Source organism: Podarcis tiliguerta (assembly GCF_965153285.1).
Source record: "Podarcis tiliguerta genome assembly, chromosome: 8".
Classification (NCBI taxonomy): domain Eukaryota; kingdom Metazoa; phylum Chordata; class Lepidosauria; order Squamata; family Lacertidae; genus Podarcis; species Podarcis tiliguerta.
This window is the reverse complement of record NC_139541.1, coordinates 31,085,403-31,094,204: the sequence shown is the minus strand read 5'-3', so window position 1 is coordinate 31,094,204 and position 8,802 is coordinate 31,085,403. Positions and strand designations below refer to the sequence as shown.

The following is an 8,802-nucleotide window of genomic DNA, read 5'->3' as shown; positions in this document are numbered from 1 at the left end:
GCATGTCAACTGAGATCACAACTTGACCAATTCTACCATATTTTGCAGACATTTCATGCATGCTTAACTCACTAAGGTGAAGCTGCAGGGCCTAGGTCAATAAGAAAACAAAAGACAAAAAAAAAGACATGGCAGATTTGTAATAATAATAATGATAATAATTTATTATTTATACCCCGCCCATCTGGCTGGGTTTCCCCAGCCACTCTGGGTGGCTTTCAACAGAATATTAAAATACAATAGTCTATTAAACATTAAAAGCTCCCCTAAACAGGGCTGCCTTCAGATGTCTTCTTAAAGTCTGGTAGTTGTTTTTCTCTTTGGCATCTGGTGGGAGGGTGTTCCACAGGGTGGGTGCCACTACCGAGAAGGCCCTCTGCCTAGTTCCCTGTAACTTGGCTTCTCACAGCAAGGGAACCACCAGAAGGCCCTTAGCGCTGGACTTCAGTGTCTGGGCTGAATTGTGGGGCTGGAGACACTCCTTCAGGTATACTGGACCAAGGCTGTTTAGGGCTTCAAAGGTCAGCACCAACACTTTTAATTGTGCTCAGAAACGTACTGGGAGCTCCTGCCTCCTTCCCCCCTTTTAAATTAGCCAGTGGAAGGAAGGCAGTTAAATTTTCCCTATATCCATTTTGCCTTCGCCTTCCCTTGTTATTAACCCCAGGCATTCTAAAGTGAGGATGTGGCATGAGGATAAAAGGTTAGACATTTATATTGATTTTCCCATGTTATGTAGAGTTGATATGTATTTTATGTTAGCCACTTTGAGCGCTGAAACAGAAAGCCAAGATATAAACTCTAATGAATAATGATAATTAAAAAAAAAAAAATCAAGCTAGTCCTCCTGCTGCAAGAGATAGGGAGCCACAGAGAGGCAGCTTTTAGAGGAACGAACAAGAACAACAAGAGATCTTATCAGAATGTCACAGTGCCACAGCTGTTGGGGAGCGAAAATCAGGAATCAGCACTGGACAGTTCCCCAGAAAGCCCACAGTTTGCTATAGGGATAGGGAACCAGATGCTATTGGACTCCCATTAGCCTCAGCCACTATGGCCAATGAACAACAATGACAGGAGGTGCAAGAACATGGGAAGAGCTTGCTGGATAGCCAATGTAGTCCAGCATCCTGTTCTCACAGTGGCCAATCAAATGCCCATGGGAAACCCCCAAGCAGAACCCTTCTGCAAGAGCACTCTCAGCTCCTGTGGTTTCCAGAAACTGGCATTCAGAAGCATCACTGCCTCCAGTTGTGCAAACAGAACATAGCCATGATGACTGGTAGCCATCAATAGCTTTCTCCTCCACAAGTTTGTCCTCTTCTAAAACCATCTAGATTAGTGACCATCAGTGCCTCCCGTGGGAGCGAGTTTCACAGTTTAACTATGCACTTCTTTTTGTCTGTCCTGGATCTTCCAACATTCAGCTTCATAGGATGTCCACAAGTTCTAGTGTCAGAAGAGAGGGAGAGGGACTTTTCTCTACCCACTTTCTTCATGCCATGCACAAGAGCGAGGGTCATAGATTTCCCCACCACGGCAGCAGCGTGGCAATTTTCAATACATAATTTTGCAGGGCTGGCTATATGTCAAATGCCGACAGCAGGTACCTCAATGCAGATTCAGTTTCAGTGCAGTCACAGCTCCTTTCCATAGCCAATGCTTGAAGACACTGAGCATTTAACTGCTGATCTAAACTGACAAACAGGGGCGGGTAAGCTTTCATATTTCATATTCCAGTCCAAACTCCAATGCAGATGCACAGGAGAGAGAGAGAGAGAGAGAGAGAGACCTTCTGTGCCCAATATCCCTAATGCATTTTCCTCTTGGTCATGGTGCAGAGACAGAACTATTATTATGCAGTGGGCAGCAGCATGAAAGTGAGTAAAACATACTCTTAGCTTCTCAAAATGTATTCTCTACAAAGCCCCCTGGGATTTGCTGGGTATTTTGGGTTGGGTTTTTTTTAATATTGATCACTATGCAGAGTGGGGCTTTCACTCTGCAAAATAAGACAATCATTTCTTGTAGGAGGACGGAGGAAGCGAAGCCCCAGTTTTCTCAGCTGCTGTACATCAGGTGCGGGCAAATGTTTCGACACAAGCAAAAGTATAGGCGTGCCTTTCTCTGAAAGGAAATGAAAAGTAAGGTTACTTTAAGGCTGTAGTTACAGCAAAGGATTCAAGAAAGTGGAAAATCCATTCTTTCCTATCCAGGTATTTTGAGCAGAGACATTAAATTTGCTCAGAACTTCAGAAGGCACAAGTTACGTGGAAGTGGGAAGTCTTGATTTGATGGAAGTCAGAAGCTAATGGGCCAAATCTGTCCAGGATGCAGAAAATATTATCTACAGGGCCACCCTTTCCCCAAGGAAAGCTGGAAATTAATAGAGCCCATTGCCCTCACAGAATCACAGTTCTCAGGGTGGTGCAACCATTGATCCCTCTTCCCAGGGAACTCTGGAAATCGTAGCTCTGTGAGGGGGGAATAGGAATCTTGTAAGAACTCTCAGCCCCCTTAATAGACTACAGTTCCTGGGATTCTTTGGTGGAAGCTATGACTGTTTTTAAGTGGTATGGTACTCCTTTACGTGTATAGTGCAGACTCAGAGTAGACTCACATTATCCATTCCATTCCTTTCAGTGTTCATCCCTTCACTCCCCACCCCCACTGACAGAAAGTCAATACCCTGCTTGGTTTTCAAATTTTCAAATTTAAAACTTAATGACCACCACCTTTGCCTTGAGTCCTGAGGTGTCACTGGACTCAGGTGTGGGGTGGCAGGCTGAAATAGTTTGGAGTGGGGCAGGAGGAGGATGGCCAGGGGTGGGGGCTGAGACAGGAAAAGCTCTGAGAGGGAAACAGAGGTCTCCTAACAACTCCCAGAACCCTTAACAAGCTAGAGTTCCCAGTATTCTTTGAGGGAAGCCATATTTAGAGTGACATGATACCACTTTAAATGCATACTGCACTCCCTATGAGGCAGGTTAGACTGGGAGGGGCCTCGTTCACACCACACATTTAAAGCACTATAATGCCACTGTAAGCAGTCATGGATTCTCCCCAAGAATCCTGGGAGCTGTGGTTTGTTAAGGGTGCTGAGAGTTATTAGGAAATCCCTATTCCCCCTCACCGAGCTACAGTGCCCAGCATGGTTTAACAAACTACAGCTCCCAGAATCCTTTAAAGGAATCCACGTCTGTTTAAAGTATCATCATAAAAGCACTTTAAATGAATGGTGTGAAGTGGCCAGAGTGTGGCTGGTCCAAAGCTACCCTGTGAGTGTCATGGCTGAGTGGGGACTTGAACCCTGGTCTTGCAGGGTCGATGGATCCTCTTAAACGACATTAGCTCCCAAATTTGCACAGGGACACCCTGCCTTTAGATAATTGTTGAGGCTGCAATCTCCCTCCTAAGTTAATATCACTACACCAGGCAGCCTGATGGCTGTAAAGACAGCTGAATGAGGCCAGCCCGGCGATGCTGTTGTGAGAAACAGCTTCAAAATTATATTCATGAGCAGGCACACAGAGCTATCAAGCCCTCAGACAGAAGTGTACGCCTTGAGGCACGGTGAGGGGGCAGAAGCCAGAACACCCTGTCATCCACTGTTCACATTACAACGACTTTGACAACGAAATAATTGGGAATTTGCGGGCCACCGAGACTCTGGATAGGCCTGTCTTATAATTAAATCCACACTGTTCTGAGAGCTGGTGCCCAGGCTGTGGGGAGACTTTGAGGTTAATAAGAAGATTTTTAAAAATCAATCTGTTATTTCATAGGTAGCCTGTGCAGAGATTGGAAGGAGAAAGAGAGAGAGAGAGAATATGTGCTTTCTTGCATGAAATATGGTGCTGGCAGCAGGAGAAATTTTGCACAAGCAGAATCCTTAATAATCAAGCTGCTTGATAGAACAGTGAGCAGGCCTTGCGGTTATCTAATCTGGGGAAGATAAAGGCATGAATGAGCTTTGTAGGGAGATTGGTGAGGAATACATACAAGGGAAGCACATGCATTTGTCAGCGGGGGGATTGGAAGGCTGTTTTATTTCTTCCTTTAGAGAAAGTCTCTTAAGTCTCTGTGAATTTGGATGGCAGCGCAAAGGATGGTTCCTATTCCTGTGATGCAGCTGAAAAATATTCACCTCCATATTGCTCAGTGATTCGTTCTCAGAAGTAAGAGATGGGGGGAAGAGGTGGTGGTGGGGAGGAGGACTTTGGTCTGCCTGCAAGAAAAGAAGAAAGATCCTCTGACCCTGAAGCCCTTCTATATGTGTAAGTGAGTTGGAAATGTTCTTTGCCAGTGCTCAAAGGCATTCTCTGCTACCTCTGATGTGCACAGGCTGTCAGCTTTGATGCCTTCTCAGCTAATTCTTTAAAGGATTGGGATGGAAGGACCACTGCTCCCATATTAATCTGCCCTCTTTAAAAGATCTGCGATGAAGGATCATTTCTGGCTTCCAACATGTTTAGAAGCCATAGGGGTGATGTCCTTATACAAGGCCTTATTGAAGGTGGCCCCATGATGATACCTGTGAGGGAGAGCTCTGGGTAGTGAAATCACCCCAGGAGATGTCACTCAGCCAAGAGCCTCAATGAGAGAGAAGCCCCAGACGCTACCTTTGCAGCCTGGAGAGGTCATTCTGCCCTCGCCTCCTGAAGACTCCGTCTCTGAACTCTTGGCCTTAAAGAATGTGTACAGTTCTGGTCACCTCATCTCAAAAAAGACATTGTAGAGTTGGGAAAGCTCCAGGAAAAAGCAACCAAAATGATTGAGAGGAAAGGTTGCAGTATTTGGGACTTTTTAGTTTAGAGAAAAGGCAAGTAAGAGACAACATAATAGAAGTTTATAAAATTATGCATGAAGAAAGTAGATAGAGAAACATTTTTCTCCCTTTCTCTTGACACAAGAACTCATGGACAGATAACAAAAAGTACTTACTTACTTGCATAGCATATAGAAAAACTATGGAACTTGCTCACACAGGAAGCTGTGATGGCCAGCAACTTGGGTGGCTTTAAAAGGGAAGCCAGTTAGTGGAAGCCACAGGAGCAGAGAGTGCTAGTGTGCTCAGGTCCAACTTGCAGGCTTCCCACAGGCTTCCGGTTAGCCACTGTGAGAACAGGATGCTGTACTAGATGGGCAACTGACCTGATCTAACAGGCTTTTCTTATGTTGTTAGAAGCCTCATCACTGGAGCCCACACCTGAAGATTTGAGCAGGGCCCCTGAAACACCAAGAGGTTCCCCAGAAGGAGGAGAACCATGGCCTTCTTAAACTCAACATAGGATTCAGAACTTTGCTGGAGCAACACCCTGTACGCCTGGTCTTGAGTGCCTCTATCCAGCCTGAACTTTTCCTAGCTCCACTTAGAACTGTTCATGGACCTAAGCTGAATTCATCTCCCACTTTTTTTGGTTCTCCCTCCAGTCACCATGACAGGACTGCATCATGTACCTCCGTGAACATTTGGTCTTTGGAAAACCTCAGAAAGACGACAATACCAATGATTAGAAGAAATGGCCACCTCTGTCCGTGACCTTGTTACTACTAAAGGAGACAATGGTGCAGGATGCATGAGGGCCATGAAATGAAAAGCTTGGTAAGCAGAATCAAGAGAAAGACTACAGTAAGACTGATTTATAGCTCTGTCAAAATCAAGTTAGAAACTCACTTGTTTAGCCCACATTTGACTCAAGCTTTGCCGAATTTGCAGATTCCCTGTCACGACTGAATAGATGTCTGCCTACTGCAGTTCAATATAGTGATGATTTGTCTGACTGGTTTCCTTCCCTCCAGTTCCATTGTTCTTCTCTGTATCCCACTTGCGGTATGTGCATGTTTAGTTGGAATGAGAAAAAGGAGTCTTTGTTTTTATTTATGTTGTTCATCCCATTGATTTGAATTTATTCAATGCTCAGTACCTTAGAAAATTAAAACAATACAAATACAAATGTCATACACTTAGGAACTCCCTGGCAATTGACACCAGGCATGGGCCTTTGCTGTACTCTTTCTGGCTCCTGCTTAAAACATTTTTGTTTCAGCAAAAACAAAACAAAAATTGTTTTATCCAGACAGAGATGCTGACATGTTTTTTTAGAAAACTTTTAACCATTTTTAAATGTTTTGGATTGTTTTAGACTTTGTTTCTTGACCATTTTAACATTTCTTGTAAACCTCCAAGAGGCTTATACATAAAATAGGGTTGCCATATTTCAAGAAATAAAAATCTGGACAGAAAAAGTTGTTGTGCTTTCTTTGGGAAACTTGTTGTTGAGCTTTTTTGGGGATGTATGACAACCCTAACATAAATACAAATAAATAATAAAACAATACCAATCTCAAAAATCTAGCATAAAACAGTACCAACATGAAAGTCCTAAAATGCAAGACAGCCCCATGGTCTGTTTCCCTTGTTGATTCAGCATCTTTCCCCTACCACAACAATCTTCTTTCCACTTGGTCATTTTTAGTTCTATCCAGTTGATAAAGGACAAGGAGAAAGTTCTGCTCTTCTGATGGAAGAAGACTACCTAAGCTGTAAGGTGACCTGCTACAGGGGAAGGAGACAATAAGAACTGACTGTCTGGGTTACCCTAGAGCCATCTGGTCTAGCATGTTGCTTCCAACAGTGGGCAGCTGAATGCCTCTATGGACACTTACCCAGGCCTTCCTCATCCTACAAATACAAGTGTGATGTAAATTCTCTCCTACAGTCCTTCATATCATAAAGCAACCAGGTTTAAGCTGCAATTCAGAGGTGCAAATCTATTTACACAACCACCATTCACACCAGACATCTTCCACAGGCTTCCCTTTCAGCAGCTGCTCCCACCAGCACTGTAGCTGCTTTTCATATTGGCATGGGAAAGACTATAAGGCTGGGTGGGGGACCTTAGGGCCACCTGCAGCCTGCTAAGCCTCTCTAACTGGCCAATGGACTCTCAACAGGCCACTCTACTCATTCAGGCCACACCCATCACTGGCTCCACTTTGCACCTTTCATGAGGGCTTCTTCCTGGCTGGAATGTCTCCTTGAACTCTGATCACGCATCTTCCTTGCTTGGAGGACACAGAGGGGTATGTGAATGTGTTAAAACTAGCCTACTGTACAAAGGTAAATTTTATATTAATTGTGCTGCCTACTTTTGCCCCTGGCCACACCAACCACTTGCATGTGGCCCCCAGATTTCCCAGGTGGGAATGTGGCCCCTAGGCTGGAAAGTACCTTCCAAATACTCAGGATAACCACCATAAGAACATAAGAAGAGCCTTTTGGGTCAGGCTAATGGCCCATCTAGTCCAGCATCCTGTTCTCACCGTGGTCAACCAGATATCTATATGGGAAACCCACAAACAGGACCTGAGCACAAGAGCATTTGACTCACCTGTGATTCCCAGCAACAGGTGTGATGCCTCTGATAGTGGAAATAGAACATAGCAAAGGAGCCTGGTAGCCATTGATAGCAATCCAAGTTGGCTCCTCCATCTGGTTTCAGTATACCATAAATATCAGAGCTGGTTCTCACATCACTTAATGTATGATGAGAAGTGGGGACCAAAACATCTGGAGGGCACTAGGTTGGGGAAGGCTTCTCTTCTGCCATTTGTTAAGGTAAAAATTAACATCAGGTCTGCAGAACTGAAGGCAAGGACATAAATTAAGTTGTAGAACATTTTTTCCACAAGAACTCTAATTTTGGTAACCCGACGTAAAGAATGCATCTCTTGATAGTAGGAGCCAGAGGAAAAGCCACTCAGAGTGTAAGAAATCTTGCAGATGGCACAGCAATGACTTTGACATGTAATCCAACACAGCATAAAACTAAATGAGTTCTGTGGGACTTTGAAATTATACTTCCATATGGCTGCTGTTAGAGTGAGTCACCAGAGACTGCCTTCAAGTTTTGTCGAACACTGCTTATAATAAAAGTTTATCATCTAAGAGAGAAAAGTAGATTACTACAATAATCTTTTAAAGGGAGGTGGAGTCTATTATCAAAGGAGTTTGGTTAAATATCCCTTGTTAACAATTGCCACTCAGCTGGGGACCCGGCCTTTGTGTCATGCAAATCCAGTTGTTAGTAGCAGCAGGTGGCAAAATTTGATCGAAGGACAACAGAGGGGCAGCTGTAGACAAAATAATGCAAAATGCAGCAGCAGGAGGAGGACACTGATCTGCAAAGTGTGCTAGTTCTGGCAAAGAGGGTCTGGCATCTGGATGCAATCTGTCTGGGAGATGCACCTCTTTTCCACCCTAAAATGAGACACCATCCAAACACAGACGGGTGTTCTTTGCAGTATGGCAGGAGCAGGAAATTAAATCTTACTGGCAGCTGGATTCTAACTTCCCCCACTCCAGAATTTGCAACCTCACAAATTCCATTATGAGAGGGATTGAGGGTTGCATGCTGCCTTTATTTCCCTTCTTCAAAAATTCCCTTCAGAACTTCAGGAAGAGTGTATCCAGCTACTCACAGCCTGAGCAGCTAGTGTGCAGGGCTTCTTTTCACTGCACCTATTGATACATATGGAAGTGAGAGCTGGACCATAAGGAAGGCTGATCACTGAAGAATTGATGCTTTTGAATTATGGTGCTGGAGGAGACTCTTGAGAATCCCATGGACTGCAAGAAGATCAAATCTCTCCATTCTGAAGGAAATCAGCCCTGAGTGCTCACTGGAAGGACAGATCCTGAAGCTGAGACTCCAATACTTTGGCCACTTCATGAGAAGAGAAGACTCCCAGGAAAAGACCCTGATGTTGGGAAAGATGGAGGGCACAAGGAGAAGGGGA

At 44.4% G+C, this 8,802-nt stretch overlaps 1 long non-coding RNA gene across 1 annotated transcript; it reads right to left on the bottom strand.

The window, feature by feature from the left end:
- Positions 1-5,412: 5,412 nt before the first annotated feature.
- Positions 5,413-7,630, bottom strand: LOC310683415. Its single transcript, XR_014514406.1, has 3 exons — positions 7,395-7,630; positions 5,678-5,927; positions 5,413-5,488 (listed from the first exon to the last, which is right to left on the bottom strand). It is a non-coding gene; the product is annotated as an uncharacterized lncRNA (long non-coding RNA).
- Positions 7,631-8,802: the final 1,172 nt, after the last annotated feature.